Source organism: Vulpes vulpes, chromosome X (assembly GCF_048418805.1).
Source record: "Vulpes vulpes isolate BD-2025 chromosome X, VulVul3, whole genome shotgun sequence".
Taxonomy (NCBI): Eukaryota; Metazoa; Chordata; class Mammalia; order Carnivora; family Canidae; genus Vulpes; species Vulpes vulpes.
Window position 1 is genome coordinate 68,353,644 of NC_132796.1, and position 20,095 is coordinate 68,373,738.

The 20,095-nt window shown below is 38.4% G+C and overlaps 1 pseudogene; it reads right to left on the bottom strand.

Annotated features, from left to right (window-relative positions):
* Positions 1-7,103: 7,103 nt before the first annotated feature.
* LOC112911660 (alpha-actinin-1-like) overlaps positions 7,104-20,095 on the bottom strand; it is an 88,029-nt pseudogene continuing 75,037 nt past the window's right edge.

Below are 20,095 nucleotides of genomic sequence, written 5' to 3' on the forward strand. Positions count from 1 at the left end.
AATATGTTTCCATCTCTTTGTGTCTTCCCCAATTTCTTTCAGAAGTGTTCTGTAGTGTTTAGAGTATAGATCATTTCCCTATTTGGTTAGGTTTATTCCTAGGCATCTTATGCTTTTGGGTGCAATTGTAAATGGGATTGACTCCTTCATTTCTCTTTCTTCAGGCTCATTGTTAGTGTATAGAAATACTGACTTCTGGGCATTGATCTTGCCACACTGCCGAATTGCTGTATGAGTTCTAGCAATCTTGGGGGGGCAGTCTTTTGTTTTTTTTATGGAAAGTATCACGTCATCTGCAAAGAGGAGGAATTTGACTTCTTCTTTGCCAATTTGAATGCCTTAATTTCTTTTTGATGCCTGATTGCTGAGGCTTTGATTTCTAGTACTATGCTGAGTAGCAGTGGTACAAGTGGACATCCCTGTCTTGTTCCCAATCTTAGGGGAAAGGCTCCCAGTGTCCCCAATTGAAAATGATATTTACTGTGGGCTTTTCATAGATGGCTTTTAAGATGCTGAAGAATTTTCCCTCTATCTCTACACTCCAAAGAGTTTTGATCAGGAATGGATGCTGTCTTTTGTCAAATGCTTTCTCTGCATCTATTGAGAGGATCCTATGGTTCTTGTTTTTTCTCTTGCTGATATGATCAATCACATTGATTGCTTTATGAGTGTTGAACCAGCCTTGCATCCCGGGGATAAATCCCACTTGGTCATGATGAATAATCTTCTTAGTGTACTGTTGGATCCTATTGGCTGGTATCTTGTTGAGAATTTTTGCATCTGTGTTCATCAGGGATATTGCTCTATATTCCCTTTAGGGTGGGGTCTTTGTCTGCTTTTGGAATTAAGGTGATGCTGGCCTCATAGAACGAGTTTGGAAGTATTCCATCTCTTTCTATCTTCCCGAACAATTTTAGTAGAATAGGTATGGTTTCTTCTTGAAATGTTTGATAGCATTCCCCTGGGAAGCCACCTGGCCTTGGACTTTTGTGTCTTGGGAGTTTTTTGAGGACTGCTACAATTTCCTCCCTGGTTATCAGCCTGTTCAGATTTTCTATTTCTTCCTGTTCCAGTTTTGGTAGTTTGTGGTTTTCCAGAAATGCGTCCATTTCTTCTAGATTGCCTAATTTATTGGTGTATATTGTTTTTAAAATCATTTGTATTTCATTGGTATTGGTGGTGATCTCTTCTTTCTCATTCATGATTTGATTAATGTGAGTCTTTTTTCTCTTCTTTTTAATAAGGCTGGCTAATGGTTTATCCATCTGATTAATTCTTTCAAAGAAGCAACTCCTGGTTTTGTTGATCTGTTCCACCGTTCTTCTGGTCTCTATTTCATTGAGTTCTGCTCGAATCTTAATTAACTTTGTTCTTCTGCTTTGTGTATGTTTAATTTGCTGTTCTTTCTCCAGTTACTTTATGTACAAGGTTAGCTTTTGTATTTGAGTTCTTTCCAGTTTTTGATGGATGCTTGTATTATGGTGCATTTTGCCCTCAGGACTGCTTTTGCTGTATCCCAAAGATTTTGAATGGTTGTATCTTCATTCTCACTAGTTTCCATGAATCTTTTAAATTTTTCTCTAATTTCCCTCTTGACCCTTTCATCTTATAGCTGGTTCCTTAACCTCCACGTGTTTGAAATCCTTCCAAACTTCTTGCGATTTAGTTCCAGTTTCAAAGCATTATGGTCTGAAAATAAGCAGGGGATGATCCCAATCTTCTTTTATCAGTTGAGACCTGATTTGTGACCCAGTATGTAGTCTATTCTGGAGAAAGTTCCATGTGCACTTGAGAAGACTGTGTATTCAGTTGTGTTTGGATGTAAAGTTCTGTAAATATTTGTGAAATATTTCTGGTCTAGTGTATCATTTAAAGTTCTTTTTTCTTTGGAGATGTTGTGCTTAGAAGATCTGTTGATTGTAGAAAGCGCTGTGTTCAAGTCTTCAAGTATACGTGTGTTATTATCTAAGTATGTCTTAACTTTGGTTATTAATTGATTGATATACTTGGCAGCTCCCACATTCGGGGCATAAATATTGATGATTGTTAGGTCCTCTTGTTGGATAGATTCTTTAAGTAGTATATAGTGTCCCCCTTCATCTCTTACTACAGTCTTTGGGATAAACTTTAATTTATTTGATATATGAATGGCTACTCCTGTTTTCTTTTGAGGACCATTTGAATGGTAAGTGGTTCTCCTACCTTTTATTTTCAGGCTGTAGGTGTCCTTTTGTCTAAAATGAGTCTCTTGTAGACCGCAAATGCATGAGTCTTGCTTTTTTATCCAGTCTGAAACCCTGTGCCTTTTGATGGGGTCATTAAGCCCATTCACATTCAGAGTTACTATTGAAGGATATGAATTTAGTGTCATAATAAACCTATTCAGTCCCTGTTTTGGTGGATTGTTCCCTTGGATCTCCTCTTTCTATTACAGAATCCCCCTTAGTATTTCTTGTAGAGCTGGTTTGGTGGTCACATATTCTTTTAGTTTCTGCCTATCTTGGAAGCTCTTTATCTCTCCTTCTATTCTGAATGAGAGTCTTGCTGGATAAAGTATTCATGGCTGTATGTTCTTCTCATTTGGGACATATCCTGCCAGCCTTTTCTGGCCTGCCAGGTCTCTGTGGAGAGGTCTGCCCTTAACATAATACTTCTCCCCATAAAGTTTAGGGATCTCTTGTCTCTTGTTGCTTTAATGATTTTCTCTTTATCTTTGGAATTCGTAAGTTTTACTCTTAAAGGTGGAGGTGTTGAACAGTTTTTATTGATTTTAGGGGGGGGGGGATCTCTCTATCTCCGGATCTGAATGCTTGTTTCCCTTCCCAAGTTTGGGAAGTTCTCAGCTATGATTTGTTTAAATACACTTTCTGGTCCTCTGTCTCTTTCGGCGCCCTCTGCAACCCCAATTAAACGTAGATTTTTCCTTCTAAGGCTGTCATTTATTTCCCTTAACCTATCCTCATGATCTTTTAATTGTTTTTATCTTTTTTCCTCAGCTTCCTTCCTTGCTATTCACCCATTCACTTGTTTTGTATGTTACTCACTTGTTCTTCTACTTTGTAAATCCTCGTCATTTGGACCTCTAGTTTGGATTGCATCTCATTTAATTGATTTTTAATTTATGCGTGATTAGATCTAAATTATGCAGTCATGAAGTCTCTTGAATCCTTTATGCTTTTTTTCTAGAGTCACCAGTAGCTTTATGATTATGCTTCTGAATTGGCTTTCTGACATTGAATTGTAATTCACATTTTGTAACTCTGTGGGAAAGAGGACTGTTTCTGATTGTTTCTTTTGTGGTGCTTTTTTCCTTCTAGTCATTTTGCTCAGTGCAGAGTGGCCACAAACAAGCTGTCCTGGAAAAAGTAGAAAAATATAGAAAAAAAAAAAAAAGAAAATGCGGGGGTAAACAATAGAAAACAAAAAATAAGAATAGAATAATAGAATAATTGAATCCTCTGATTCTATATACTGTAAATCCCTCGACTTCCCCTGGAAGTTTTCCCCACTGCTTGGTCAATAACTTGCTTTTTCCCTGTCCTTCCAGCTTGTCTTTTGGGGGAGGGGCCTGCTGTGCTGATTCTTAGGCGTGTGGACCTTCAGGCGCTCCCCACCCCCCTGCCAGGTACAGGGCTCAGTATTATCTGTTTATCCTGTGAAACCCTTGCTCAGTCCCAGGTACAAGGTGACACCAGGAGGAACAACAACAGTGGTGGCAGCCACCCTCCCAGCCCTGGAGTCAGTTCCCACACTAGCTACTGCAGGTCCCTGTCTGCAGGGGCCTGGATGCTCCGGGGGTGGGGCCGCTGATCTGCACAGCTCGGGGCTCCCCGGCAGTGGTAGGAGTGTCCTTGCTCTCCTGTGTCCTCCTGGCCTCTGCCTGTCTCAGGGGGAGCACTGATCCTGGGCTCTATCCCCCAGGGTCCTAGGCTCCAGGGCCTGCATGGCTGGTATCTTGCTCCCAGGGCGCTGCAGCCGCCCCCACTCAGAGCCACTGCCTGAGCCGCCGCCCACGCTGCTCCCGGGGCCCTGCCGGACGCGAGCTGCTGCCCTTTAGGGAGCTCGGCCCACAGAGTGTGGTGCGCTCTTCCCTGGGGTGCAGTTCCTTTGTTAGTGCCCCTGGGAGCCTGAGGGCATCTGTGTCCCTCCTGAGATCATGCCTGAGTTCCCTGCGAGTGCTTCTCCATCCAGGAAGATTGGTAAGGTTCCTGTTTCTCCAGGATTGGGCTTTCCTATCCTGGAAGCACTCGCCACCTGGCCTTAGCCCGGCTCCTCAGGGCTTTGGGGGGGGAGGGGGAGGGGGGCTCCCCCTTGGGTGCTTTTTTATTTCTTTATTTTTTTCCATCTTCCTACCTTGATAGAAGCCTGAGCTCTTCTCACTGTAGCATTCCAGCTGTTCTCTCTTTAAATCTCAGGCCGAATTCATAGGTTTTCAGGATGATTTGAAAGTTATCTAGGTAAGTTGGTGGGGACAGGTGACTTGGGGACCCTACTATTCCACCATCTTGCACCTTTCTTTGCTGCTGCAACATATTTAATACTATCTCTAGGTATTTGTTAAATTCTTTACCAATAACAAGGGAAATATCACCAAACAGAATATCTAGTTTCATAGATCTATGGACATTTCATTCTCTATGTTCTCCATCAACAAAAAGTAAGATACTGGATTTCAACGTTTTACATAAGTCTTCTACTTCCTTACAGTCTTTGATAAGGCCTTGCACTTAGTATGATTCTTTTTCAATAAAATACACATGCTTAAGAGAGCTTAGCAGATTCTAGATATATTGGGAATTTATTAACCAACATTTCCTCTAATGTACTAACTGCCATCACGTTATCCTTTTATATCCCCCAGATTCAACTGTGCTTTTGGAAATCCTTAACAGAGTGACCATCATTTTATCATGATGCTGCACTTTTCAGAGAACATTTTGGAGTTATCTGGGTATAGACTGAAGGTCATTGAATTGGATCTTTTCAGAAATGCTTTTATATGAGGGCAGACAGTGAGTAGTTGTTTCTGATCATTAGTTATGAACTTTCATAAGCCATGTTAACTAGGCTACAAAAATGCCAGTACTCATTTGACATCAGTCTGGTTTTAGCACCCAGGCCTCCTATTAGACATTGTAGCAAGGGATTCAAGTAGATATCATTGATAATAGGTTCATGGAGCAATTTGCAAAATTTGCCCTCAGTCTATATACTTGTATATCGAACATCTTTGATTAATTATATTAAGATAGGCATTGCCTATATAACTGGAACTTTGGGCTTATTGGGTTTCTGTTCTTTCAAAATACAAGCAAAAGCTATCAAAATTGTATCTTAGTATTATGAATCAAGGTTCTTGATATGTTCCTTAAGAGAGGAAAGGACATGTGGGACAATGTCATCTTCACTTCAGGTGACCAGACACATCATCATTTTTATTATTCTTTGCTACTGTTTGTGTGAGAAATGGAACCTCAATCATAGTGTTCCCATAGATCTTGCTGTGTGCTCTGAGCCTTTATGTTCTGCTGCCACTTTTTGTTAGCTTGTTTCAAGTTTTTATTTAAATCCCAGTTAACATATAGTGTAATATTTGTTGTCCTGATGTCTCTTAAGCTTCAATAACCAAATATATTTTATCATCACAGACTTTGGACTAGAATTGTATTCATTATATAAGGAACTTCATGAAACTTACTATTTTACTTCAATTGTGATAACAAAAAGAGCAGGACTTGTATCTTCATGTACTGTTAATACAAGGGCATTCTTCATCAGATTCTGTATCCTAGTCACTAATGCCTTATTATCTTGAAAATAGGTTGCTTCATAGACTACTGGGAAAAGAAATTGCCTTTCAGATTCTTTGTCAATGTTTACTTTAATTAGCTTTAATAGTCCAGGAGTGCTTTAGTTAACCAGTAACTTTATATCACTATTAGGATTTTCTTTCCTTTTTCCCAAGATTACAACAGTCAAAATCTCAATGTTTTTATCTTCTTGCTTCTCTGTATAGATATCTTGGCAGATGTAATAATATTGATTCTTTCATATGCTCTGTGCTGTTGGGTTTTGCCACACTGACTACCAGATGAAAAATGAATCCTTACTACTGGTTCACTGTGATCTCTGCACACGCATATCAGCCATCATTGTGAGAAAGAACTAAGCTGGTAAGTTTCTGTGCCCAAAGTCTGCAAAAATAGTTCTTGGCTTCTTCATCAAACATTAGCACTGATGGCAAGCCATTATGTTGGTGTCTTGATGTTTGGATCCTTAGATGGCAAAGAGTTCTTGATCTGTAGACCACCTGCAGCCCTGCTAATATGGCTCTTTCTTGAATTTTCTGGCTCTCTGGACAGTTCCAGAAAAATCTCTGGCAAGGTTTATCACCCCACACTCAAAAACTTCTATACATAAACTGAACTACAGAAGCTAACCTCACATCTAAAGGAACTGGAGAAAGAACAGCAAATAAAACCTACACCAAGCAGAAGAAGAGAGTTAATTATTAACTCTTTTTTTTCCCTCTTCCTTAAAAAACAGCCATTTCAAAAGATTTTCTTTAATATCATAAAATATTTTCATGGACAAGTGAGCTAGCAAACACACATACACCAATGTGCCTTCTGACAAGATCCCCCTTGACCCCCCCCATCAAGGTGGACATGATATTGGAGAAATGAATACAGCAGATGATACAGAGAGAGAAAAATATGGATAAAAAGTATAGAATATAACATTGTGCTTGGTTATTTTCCTATGTCACAACAAAACAAAACATTTTGGTGCAAACAGTTAATTTTTCCTCTTTTCCATTTAAGTCTGGTGGAGAAAAAAATACTTTTTCTATAATAAAATATGTGGGTTTTTTTTTTTTTTTACTTTTTTTAACCTAACCTTTTTTTTCTTTTTTGCAGAAAATAATTTTGTAAACTGTCACTTGGTGGGTGGGGAGGCGAGGCTCAATGCCACGTGGGGTCCCCAGCTCACTCCTGGCTGGAGGCTGGGCAAGGAGACCTAACCTAGGCGGGAGAGGGGGACGAGGGGGGGCGCAGGGTGGGGGTGCACAGCGGGCAATGAGGGCACCAGCCGGGGGCGGGTTAGAGGTCGCTCTCGCTGTACAATGCCGTGGAGAAGGATATGAAGTCCAGAGCACCCGGCTCGGTGTTGGGACCCGTGTAGGGGGCCATCCGTGTGATGCAGTACTCAGCCTGGTCGGGTGGCAGCTCTTGGCACAGCTCGTCCACGGTGATGTAGTTCTTGTCTCCAGCCAGGATCTTGAAGGAGGCCATGACTTGGTCGGCTGTGTCTGTGTAGGCCATCTCCTGAGACATAAAGTCGATGAAGGCCTGGACCATCACTACCCCCAGGCGGTTGGGATCCACGATGCTCATGATGCAGGCAAATTCTGCCTCTCCCGGGGGTCGTTGCCAATATCATAACCTAAGCTGATGAGGCAGGCTTTGAACTCCTCGGGACCCAGCGTGCGGGAGTGATCCCGGTCAAAGTGGTTGAAGGAGGCCTAACCACTGGGTGGGATGAAAGCATTCATTCATCTGCTCCTGGCTGATGCCCTTGGCATCTCAGGTCAGGATCTTATTCTCCACTTCGTGGATGGTCCTGGCAATGTGATGAGGAACTGCTCCCAGCCCACACGGATATGCTCCATGGTGTAGTTGGTGAGCTTGTGGTCAAAGATAAGTGCCTCCTGGATGAGCTGGTGATCACCTCTTGAGCTGGTCGATCTTGGGCTTGTAGTTGATGATGCTCTTCTCATACTGTCGCAGGTGGCTGAGCTTTGACCACTAACTTTAAGTTAGTTCGAGCAGAACTCAATAAAATAGAGACAAGAAGAACTGCAGAACAGATCAACAAAACCAGGAGTTGGTTTTTTGAAAGACATAATAGATAAACGATTAGCCAGTCATTAAAAAGAAAAAAGACTCAAATTAATAAAATCATGAATGAAAGAGGAGACATCACAACTAATACCAAGGCAATACAAATGATTTTAAAAACCTATTATGAGCAGCTGTACACCAATAAATTAGGCAATCTAGAAGGAATGGATGCATTTCTGGAAAGCCATAAATTACCAAAGCTGGAACAGGAAGAAATAGAAAACCTGAATAGCCAAATAACCGGTGAGGAAATTGAAGCAATCATCAAAAACCTCCCAAGACACAAAAGTCCAGGGCCAGATGGCTTCCCAGGGGAATTCTATGAAACGTTTAAAGGAGAAATAATATCAATGCAACTAAAGCTGTTCTGAAGGACAGAAAGGGCCAGAATACTTCCAATCTCATTTTATGTGGCCAGAATCATCATTCCAAAACCAACGACCGCACCAAAAAGGAGAACTATAGACCAATATTCCCGATGAACAAAGATGCAAAAATTCTCAACAAGATACCAGCCAATAGGATCCAACAGTACATTAAGATTATTCACCATGACCAAGTAGGATTTATCCCCGGACACACGGCTGGTTTAACACTTGTTAAGGAATCAATGTGATAGATCATATCAGCAAGAGAAAAAACAAGAACCACAGGATCCTCTCAATAGATGCAGAGAAAGCATTTGACAAAATGCAGCATCCATTCCTGATCAAAACTCTTCAGAGTATAGGGATAGAGGGAACATTCCTCAGCATCTTAAAAGCCATCTACAAAAGCCCATAGCAAGTATCATTCTCCATTGGGAACAACTGAGAGCCTTTCCCCTAAGATCAGGAACATGACAGGAATGTCCACTCTCACCACTGCTGTTCAACATAGTACTAGAAGTCCGAGCCTTAGCAATCAGACAACAAAAAGAAATTAAGGCATTCAAATTGACAAAAAAGTCAAACTCTCCCTCTTTGCAGATGACATGATACTGTACATAGAAAACCCAAAAGACTCCACCCCAAGATTGCTAGAACAAATACAGCAATTCGGCAGTGTGGCAGCATACAAAATCAATGCCCAGAAATCAGTGGCATTTCTATACACTAACAATGAGACTGAAGAAAGAGAAATTAAGGAATCAATCCCATTTACAATTGCACCCAAAAGCAGAAGATACCTAAGAAGAAACCTAACCAAAGAGGTAAAGAATCTATAATCTAAAACTACAGAGTACTTATGAAAGAAATTGAGGTAGACACAAAGAGATGGAAAAACTTTCCATGTTCATGGACTGGAAGATTTAATACTGTGAAAATGTCTATGCTACCAAGGGCAATTTACACGTTCAATGCAATCCTTATTAAATTCCCTGGTCTTTCTTCAGAGAGTTGGAACAAATCATCTTTAAGATTTGTGTGGAATTGGGATCCCTGGGTGGCGCAGCGGTTTGGCGCCTGCCTTTGGCCCAGGGCGCGATCCTGGAGACCCAGGATCAAATCCCACGTCAGGCTCCCGGTGCATGGAGCCTGCTTCTCCCTCTGCCTGTGTCTCTGCCTCTCTCTCTCTCTCTCTGTGACTATCATAAATAAATAAAAATTAAAAAAAAAATATTTGTGTGGAATTAAAAAAGACCCCAAATATCCAGGGGAATACTGAAAAATAAAACCAAAGCTTGGGGCATCAGAATGCCAATTTCAAGCTGTATTACAAAGCTGTGATCATCAAGACAGTGTGGTACTGGCACAAAAACGGACACATAAATCAGTGAAACAGAATAGAGAACCCAGAAATGGGCCCTCAACTCTATGATCAACTAATATTCAACAAAGCAGGTAAGAATTTCCACTGGAAAAAGACAGTCTCTTCAATAAATGGTGCTGGGAAAATTGGACAGCCATGTGCAGAAGAATGAAACTGGACCATTCTCTTACACCATACACAAAGATAAACTCAAAATGGGTGAAAGATCTAAATGTGAGACAAGAATCCATCAAAATCCCAGAGGACAACACAGGCAACACTCTTTTTGAAATTGGCCATAGCAGCTTCTTGCAAGATTCATCTATGAAGGCAAGGGAAACAAAAGCCAAAATGAACTATTGGGACACAATAAAGATAAAACCCTTCTTAACAGCAAGAGACACAGTCAACAAAACTAAAAGACCTACAGAATGGGAGAAGATATTTGAAAATAACATATCAGATAAGGGGCTAGTATCCAAGATCTATTATGAACTTATTAAACTCAACAGCAAAGAAACAAACAATCCAATCATGAAATGGGCAAGAGATATGAGCAGAAATGTCACCAAAGAAGGCATACACATGGCCTCAAGCACTTGAGAAAATGCTCCACATCAGTGGCGATCAGGGAAATACAAATCAAAACCACAATGAGATACCACCTCATAGCAGTGAGAATGGTGAAAATTAACACACGGAAAATAACAAATGTTGGAGAGGATGTCGAGAAAGGTGAACCCTCTTGCCCTGTTGGTGGGAATGTGCACTGGACATTCCAGAGAATGTCTATATGGACACTATAGAGAACTATGTGGAGGTTCCTCAAAGAGTTAATAATAGGACTGCCCTACAACCCAGCAATTGCACTGCTTGGGATTTACCCCAAAGATACAGATGCAGTGAAAAACCAAGACACCTGTACCCCAATGTTTATAGCAGCAATGTGCGCAATAGCCAAACTGTGGAAGGAGCTTCGGTGTCCATCGAAAGATGAATGTATACTCAGTCATTAGAAACGGCGATACCTACCATTTGTTTTGACATGGATCGAACTGGGGAGTGTTAAGCTGAGTGAAGTAAGTCAGTCAGAGGACAATCATTATATGGTTTCACTCATATGGGGAATATAAAAAATAATGAATGAGATTAAAGGGGAAGGGAGAGAAACTGAGTGGGAAAACTCAGTTTGACAAAACATGAAGGACTTCTAACTCTGAGAAATGAACAAGGTGTAGTGGAAGGGGAGGTGGGCAGGTGGGTGATTGGCTGATGGGCACTGAAGGGGGCACTTGACGGGATGAGCACTGGGTGTTTTAGTATATGCTGGGAAATCGAACTCCAATAAAAAACATACATTAAAAAATAAATAAAATACATAAAAATATTTAAATAAAAGAATATTCTGAGACAAAATTGGAAAATACATTGTTTGTGAAAAAGGAATATGTGTAAAAGAGGAATTTATTAAGTTCAAAATAAACAAACATTTGGTTTTCTAAAAAAAAAAAATTGGTTTCCTATCTAAAGAATAGCTGTATTTCTGAAACTCTTGCCAGTCTCTTTTAGAAACAAAATATCACCAGCATACATTTTGGTAGTTTAAGAGGCTACAGGGGCTCCAAGGGTGTTTGCCATAAATCACTAAATTAGTTTTAACCAGATTTGGACAAGTATTTTGCAAAATATATGGCTTTTCAAATAAATTTTCTGTGTTCAAGGAAACAATTTATGCCCTCTTAAATCCAAAGTGTCACCATCAGAAACATCTTAATATTCATTGAGAGCCCGTTGGGTCCCTAGCACTGACCAAGTTCTAAAGTAAGTACCTTCACATTATTAAATGGATTATAATCTCACAGCTGAGATATTCACTTTTAAGTTTAAAAAAATCATGTCTCTTTGCTATCATGAAATATAGCAGAATTTTGGTTTTATAGTAATATGTGTTAAGCAAATAGAATGAAATGACCCCTGGGCACAGATCTGCTGCTGCAAACTAAGAAACTGCCTTATAGGATACCTGCTTGAATGAACCCCTGATCCTTGGAGCCAGAGAAAGACCCTTATGATCATTAAGTTGGATTGACCGACACTTCCTTGAGATAACGACAGGGGTTTCTACAGAGCACCTACAGCCACAATGTATTTAGAAGTGAATACTTTTATACAGGCATATTATTTCCAACACCTGACATTTTCTTTGCATAACAGACATACATAGTTAATTTTCAAAAAAGGAAGATGTAATCCAGTGGTGAAATAATTCCCACATCCAATTGCAGAATATTTATCTGTGTTATCTCTTTTACTGGATACTTCAGGGATAGATTATTTCTGAAGAGCTTCAGAGTCAGATGGTTTATATAAGACACACCCCAGTGTTTGGGGATCAATTTAAGTGTGTTTTGAAAGTCCAAGTGGAAAATATGACTCCTAGCAAGTCTTAATACTTCTGCCAGTAAATGTTGCTGAACCTCTTAAGCAGCAATGTGTTATTTTGTCTCTTTCCACTGCCCCCTCAGTTATTCTCTGGTCTCTTGTTACTAAAAGATAATCACTTCCGGAATAAATTAAGTCACTTAGAGATTGTTTTTAAATTTGTTATGACAAGATGTGCACTCAAAATTATGACAATAAATTAAAACAGCCTTGATTTACAAGTCAGATGAGTTGGAGTATAGATTGAATAGATATAAAGAACACCATCATTTCTGACCTGAGATTGACACCCTTGTTCTCAGTTGTTAATCTCCATCATGAGTCTTTCTGGATTCTGGGTAGCATAATTACCTGACCAGATCTTTTGAATACTCAGTTACTTGCTTTCAAAAACACATTATGTCATCCTTCAACTCTCTTGGCATTCCTTTCTTTTATGAAAGAATTTTATTACAATGCTTTTGTGCCTTCTTTGCATGATTTGAAGAAAAAAATGATCATCTGGTAGAATACTCTTCAATAACAACCAAGCCTGTTACTATAGACTGAATATTTATGTCCCCCCAAAATTTACATGTTTAAATCCAATTCCCAATGTGATGGTATTAAGATGGGGGTCTTTGGGAGGTGATTAGATCCTGAGGTTGGAATACTCATGAATGGGATTAGTGTCCTTAATAAGAGACCCCAGATATCTCCCTTGCCCTTTCCACCTTGTGGGGACGCAACAAAAAAATAGCAATCTACGAATCAGGAAGTGGGTCTTCATCATACTTCAAATCTGCTGGCACCTTAATCTTAAACTTCCAGCCTCCAGAACCGTGTCACAGAAGTTTCTATCGTGCATTATTCTGTTATAACAATGTGAGATATTCTGTTACAGCATCTTGAAGAGACGAAGACACATGTTGATTTGAAATTCTGTCTTCTGTGATGCAAATAATTCATTTCTGTGCTATTACTGCATTTTTCACATGAAAACCTTATCTATTTTTCACATGTAAAATTATCTGAAGAGTTTAGTTTACTTCACTCCAGAGCCCTACACTTGTTACTTTGTTCACAATGCAGGGAGCTGCACAGACAATGAACACTTGGGTGAGTGTTGGGAGAGTGCTTAGTAGGTGACCCACAATTGTAGTCTGAAGTATTGTTTAAATGGTAGTAGTATCTAATTACTAATGCAGTCACCTTAGTAATTAGAAGACACTCTTAGAAACCTGTGATCTTTTAGTATCTGAAACTTGAAAAAAAAGTGATGATTTTAACTCCTCCATGATTAGGAGTTTGTTTTCCCAAACAGGACATTATTAGAATATTGGATGTAGAATAAAAATGGGTTAACAGAACATGAGAGACTCCTAACTCTGGGAAATGAACTAGGGGTGGTAGAAAGGGAGGTGGGCGGGAGTTGGGGGTGACTGGGTGACAGGCACTGAGGGGACACTTGATGGGATGAACACTGGATGTTATTCTATATGTTGGCAAATTGAACACCAATAAAAAATAAATTTATTTTAAAATGGGTTAAAGATGAGGGAACTAGGAAGAATGAAAAAAGTGTGACATTCTTGAATGAAGTATGTGATAAAGCCAGATATTCCAGATTTAAGCCAGTAGAGTGTCAGATAAATCAAGCAAAATAAAACTTGGCAACATTAAAAATATCTTTGTAACATTTCAGAATAGAAAGAAACATCTCTAAGTAAAAGTATAGTATTCTTTCATAGTTACACAGATATGCTGATATTATCTTTATTTTTTACTTACCTAAATTTTTTATTGTGGTAAGAAACTTAAACTGAAATCTACCTTTTTAACAAATTTTTAAATGCACAGTATAGTATTGCTATCTATAGGTATAGTGTTGTATAGCACATCTCTAGGACTAATTCATCTTGCCTAACTGGAATTCTATATGGTTGATTAGCAGCTCACCATTTTCCCCTCCCTCCAGTCTTTGACAATCACTATTTGACTCTCTATTTCTATGAGTTGGGCTCCTTTATAGATATCTCATCTAAGTAGAATCATTCAGTATTTGTCCTTCTGTGATTGGCTTATTTTATGTGGCATAGTGTCTTTTAGATTTATCATATCTGTCATATGGGATAGGATTTCCTTCTTTTTTAAAACTTAATAATATTCCACAAGGCAAAACAAAACAAAACAAAACAAAACATATATCCAAGACAGCAATTGAGAATAAGGTCTTATTTTGAAAGATTTCTTAAAAAAAAAAGAAAGATTTCTTAACACTGTGACTTACCATATTAATTGTTACATGGGTTTTTCAACTTTATATAGTTACTAAAATATTGAACATGGAGAAAAACAATAGATCTAATTGAGAGGTGTAAGGTCTCATCCAACCAGCCAGCCCAGTCAATCAGCTATTGAACAAATATGCATTCAGCATCTGCTATATGTTAAACACCATCAAAAGTACAAGGGTATATAAATTGTTGATCTCACACTCAAGAAATTCACAGTCAAATATAGACAACAAAATATGGACATTAATAGAAAATAATGAGACCACTCATTAATTTATACTAATTCGTGACCCGCATCTATCTAGAAAGGAATTGAGAGGACTTATAATATGACAAATAGAATAGTAAACTAGAAAAAGATATAAACCAAGGGGAGAAGGACAACGTATGTATATTAATTATAAAAATAAATAAAATTGTGGTAATTGAAGTACAATGGTGGCTCCGAACTTCCAGAAAACCAGGACCAAACAAGATAAAAGTTATGAAAAGTAGGACCCATATCAAATCCATATCAATACTCAGTAAAGACAGTTTCCAATAATGCTAATTTCTATCAGGCAATTCATTGGATGGTGCAATGAAAAATTAATACTTTTAAGATAGATGCAGAATATTTCATAATTTTGGGGAGCCTGTGTGGCTCAGTCAGTTGAATGCCTGACTCTTAATTTTGGCTAAGGTTATAATCTCATGGTTGTGGAATCAAGCTGTGTGTGGGGCTACATGTTCAGTGTAGAGTCTCCTTGAGATTCTTTCTCTCTCTCTCTCTCTCTCTCTCTCTGCCCTTCCCCCTCATGCTCTTTCCATCTTTCTTTATCTCAAAATAAATGAAATCTTTAAAAAAAGAATATTTCATAATTGTTAATAAAAGATGAAAGGGCAAAATACAAGGGTAATCCTGTGAAGGGAATTTTAGATGGGAGTAGATTAAAGTAGTTGAAGCACAGTTTTCTGCAGTCTCAATAATAAAAGTATAGAACTTATAGCAATAATTCCAAGATACTGGCCTGTAGACTGGTGATTACCATGCTTCTGTTTTTACTAATGCATGCATGGAAAATGGGGAAATAAATAAAATATTGAGTTTTAAACAACGCTTACTTTGTTTAATTTAATGGTCTTTTATTCTGAGATTATTTCTTCCTTCATTACATGTTACTGGATATTCTATTTTTTAAAAGTAAGGTGGAAAATTTAAAATGAAAAAGATAACCTGAGATTGTACTTAAAATGGAAGATAGTGTTTTGAAGAGAAATCTAATTTAAAAAAATCTAACTCCAGTATCCCAGGCTTCATTAGCTTGTAACTAAAACAAAATCCTTGCTATAGCCAAACTGTTATATCATGAACTCCTCATTTAATCAATTCCATACCCCAAAATATCCCCGAGTTTTAGTATATTGTCTCACATGTGTTTCATAATGCATTCTTTCAGATTTTCTCTTTTGTGCTCCATGTTTTGAAACTATAGGGCTATCTCATTAGCTAGTAACTATTTTAAATTTGCTACTCTCTTAAGTTATTGCACACATAGTCCTACTCACCAGCCTCTGAGGAGGAAGACAGCTGTCTCCTTAAATAAGAATTACCTCCTCATAGGGTCGTTGAAGGCAATCATTGGAAAAAAAATGCACATAAAGCACTTAGAAGGGGGCAGGCACATGGTAAGCACTCAATAATTGGTACTGACAGTTATATTTATCTTTGGTCTTTACTAGCATGGCCCTTATGATAGATGGTATCATTCCCAATTATTCACTCTCTCCATAAGAGGGTTACATATTCTCATCTGTGGCCATGTGACTGGCAGTGTTTTCATGCGGAGTATATACCTCATTGATTTGCAGCTTGACCTTGTGACTTTTTTAGTCAATAAGGTATGAATGAAATATGTGCTACATCTGAGCTGAAGCTTTCAGAGACTTAAATAGAAATCGCTATTTCAGTTTAGATCCCATAATGAAAAAATACAGATTGCAGAGCCAGAGCTGACCCACAGTTACTGACTGGGAATTAAAACAAACAAACAAACAAAAATTATTGGTTGTTAAAGCAATAAAATTTGTTTTTACCTTAGTATAGCCTCAAACAAGCTGATACATATCTTCATATGTATTTTCAGTTACTGTAAATACAGAATCTTTAGTTAGTATAAATACACAAGTTACTTTCCTGTATCTTCTTCAATTATTGTACATATACCAGCTCCTGATTGTTCATCCTATTTTTTACTCTTGCTTTGTAATTCCTTCTTGCTTTCAGTTCCATCATACTATGACAGCTAAACTATTATTTGTTTAACTTAAATTTTCCTAAGTGTGGAACACATACTACTGATATGACACAGGCACATGATATGTGATTTATAATGAGAAAATTAAACTCTTTTCTATTCTCATTTAGTTTTTCCAATTACTTTAATGAAAATTCCCAGTTTGGGGCAAGTTTGTTGTTAGCAACTCTCAAACAGTTGTTTGAGGCAAGTTTGTTGTTAGCAACTCTCAAACAGTCCCTTCAGAAAAATAAAAAAAGTGATCTTTGAACTAGGTGACTAGAACTAGCAACATTATGTAGTTGGAATATAATAATATTATTTCATCCATATTGTATTAATTATATGGTCACTTATATTAATAACAAGTGATAATGGTCTACCACTTGTAATATAGCTCCCTTTTAAAATAAATTCATTTATTTAAATAAAGAAATGAGCTTATTTCAATAAAATTTCAAGTGCTGAGGTTTGGATTTCTGTTCTATCTAAGGGCCTTGCTTCTAGCCTTTAGTATTGGGAAGGTATCAGGCCTGGCTCTTGGATTTATACATTTAACTCCTGCTCCAGTATAAGCTTCTGGGCCTGATACTTTAAAATATAACTCCAGCTTCTGAAAGCCAGTTAGGTGGTGACCGAATTGGAGGACTCTTGGCTCATCACATCCAACAAATACAACTAGATGGCTATAAAGTCATTCTAAATATCCCAGAAATAGATCTGAAAACTGAGAGAACAAATTTCACAACAAAGGGAGAGAAGAGACAACATCAAAGAAAGTAGGAAGTGTGGAGATGTGGTTTAGGGGAGAAACAGATATTGGCTGCTATGGAGGAGAAGGAGTCATAGTCACAGGGAAGGAAAAATGAGAGAGAAGCACACAGGGGAATACACAAGAAGGTCCCTGAAGACATTGCCATGAAAATCAAGAGGTGCTGAATTTCATGAGTTCTTGCAGTAAGTGGGGCCTATGGACCAGAATATTAAAAGTCAGCAAGTTTGGCTGGGCTAGAGCCTGGAGAACACTGTGCTGCTCTTGAGTGGGAGGCAGGCCAACACCCTGAGGGCATACAGTTTGGAAATGCCAATCTGAAGAACACTTTGGGCACAGAGTGGGGAGATTTGCTCTTCTCAGAGCACGTCCCCGAGAGGAAGCATTCACATAGACACCTCTCTGAAGACAAAGAATCTGGCTGGAACCATCTCCTCCCCCATTACACAGCATAAACATAGAGCCAAAGGTGGGAAGCAGCACAGTGCAACACTGGTTACCTTACTTGCCTTTACCAAGCCTCACATGTCTGTCTGTACACCAGTGGGACTCCTCTTCTGAGTCATGTTCACCTAAGACTCAGGGTGACAGGTCCCTCCTACAAAAGACCAACACAAATCCTTGCCCATATCACATCTCCTGATCAGATAGTGTTGCAAGGCCTCAGTCCTGGTGGAGGTGGTGACAGGTCTCATTTCACAAGCAGACCAAACCACACCTAGTTAAAACTCACTACATTCAGACCAGGGGCCAAACACTGCATACAACAGGCAAGAAGAGACTCTGCAGAATACTGGCCTGAAAGAGCAGCCAGAGCACAGCAGCAGAGCTCATGCAACAAAGACTGCAGTCATTCCCTGAAGTGCCATGCCCTGGGTGCTACATTAACTCTTCTTGATAAGGCTATTACTTTCAGGAACAGAGGACATAGCTGGCTTTTCTAACACAGAGAAGAAGGCAGAGGCTTAGATAAAATGTCAAGAAGGAGGAATTTATTCCAAATGGAAGAACAAGATCAAGCCACAGACAGAGGTCTAAGCAAAAAAGATATAAGTAGTGTGTCTGATGGAGAATTGAAAGCAACAATTTAAAGATACTCACTGGGATTGAAAAAAGTGTGGAAGACATCAGTGACACTCTTAAAACAGAGATAAAAGAGTTAAAAAGGAATAAATAAGAGATGAAGAATGCAATAAAGATATTGGAAAAGGTGTGATGCAATGAACAGAAGGCTGGAAGAAGCAAAGGAATTAATGACCTAGAATGCAAAGAAACAGGAAGCTATGGTGTTGAAAAAAGAGAGAAAGAAGAATTATACAAACTTAAACGACTTAGGGAACTCAGTGACTCCATGAAATGTAATAATATTTGTATTATAGGACTCCCAGAATAAGACAAAAAAAAGGCAAAAAAATTTTTCAAGCAATAATATCAGATGGCTTCCCTAACTCGGTGAGAGAAACAGACATCCAGATCAAGGAGGCACAGAGAAATCTCACCAAAACAAACAAACAAACAAACAAAAAAAAAACAGGCCCCATGATAAGATATATTATAATTAAATTTGCAAAATATGGTGATGAAAAAATCTTAAAAGCAGCAAGACAAAGGAGACTTTAACTAATAAGAGAAAACCTATAAGGTTTATAGCAGAGTTTACAACAGAAACTTAACAAGCCAAAATAGAGTGGCATGATATAGTCAAAGTGCTGAATGAGAAAAATCTGCCTCCAAGAATACTCTATCCAGTAAAGTTATAATTCAAGAAAGAAGTAGAGATAAAGAGTTTCTGAAACAAAAAACCAAAAACTAAAGGAGTTCATGACCACTAAACCAATAATGCAAGAAATATTAAAGGGGATTCTGAGTGGAAAGGAGAGACCAAATGTGACACTATAAAGGCAGGAAACACAAAAGTAGTAAAAAAAGAATATTTCTGTAAAAAACTAAGTCAAGGAACTCATATAAAGGGACATAAAAGGGATTCTTGGGTGGCTCAGTGGTTGAATATCTACCTTTGGCTCAGGGAATGATCCTGGAGTCCCAGGATCGAGTCCTGCATCAGGCTCCCTGCATGGGGCCTGCTTCTCCCTCTGCCTATATCTCTGCCTCTCTCTGTGTGTGTTTTATCTCATGAATAAATAAATAAAATATTTTTAAAAGGGACATAATATATAATAATAACATATATCTTAGACTTGGAGAAGAAAGGAGAAAATAATGGCTTCAAAGTTAAATGAACACCAATTTAATATAATATAGACTGATATTTGCAGAAGAGTTTACATATAAACCTAATGGTAACCACATATCTAAAACCAACAATAACATGCAAAGAAATGAGGAAGAAATCTAAATGTATCATTGAAGAAAATCAGCAAACCATGAAACAAAAGGACAAGAGAAAATCTGCAGAAACAACCAAAAAGCAAATAATAAAATGTCAATAAATACATACCTATCAATAATATTTCAATACAAATGGACTAAATCCTACAATCAAAAGACAGAGTATCAGAATGGATAAACACACACACACACACACACACACACACACACACACAAACCCTAACAAGATTCAAATATATGCTTCAACCAAAGACTCATTTTGTTTTGTTTTAAGATTTTATTTATTCATGAGAGACACAGAGAGAGGCAGGGATACAGGCAGAGAGAGAAGCAGCCTCCATGCAG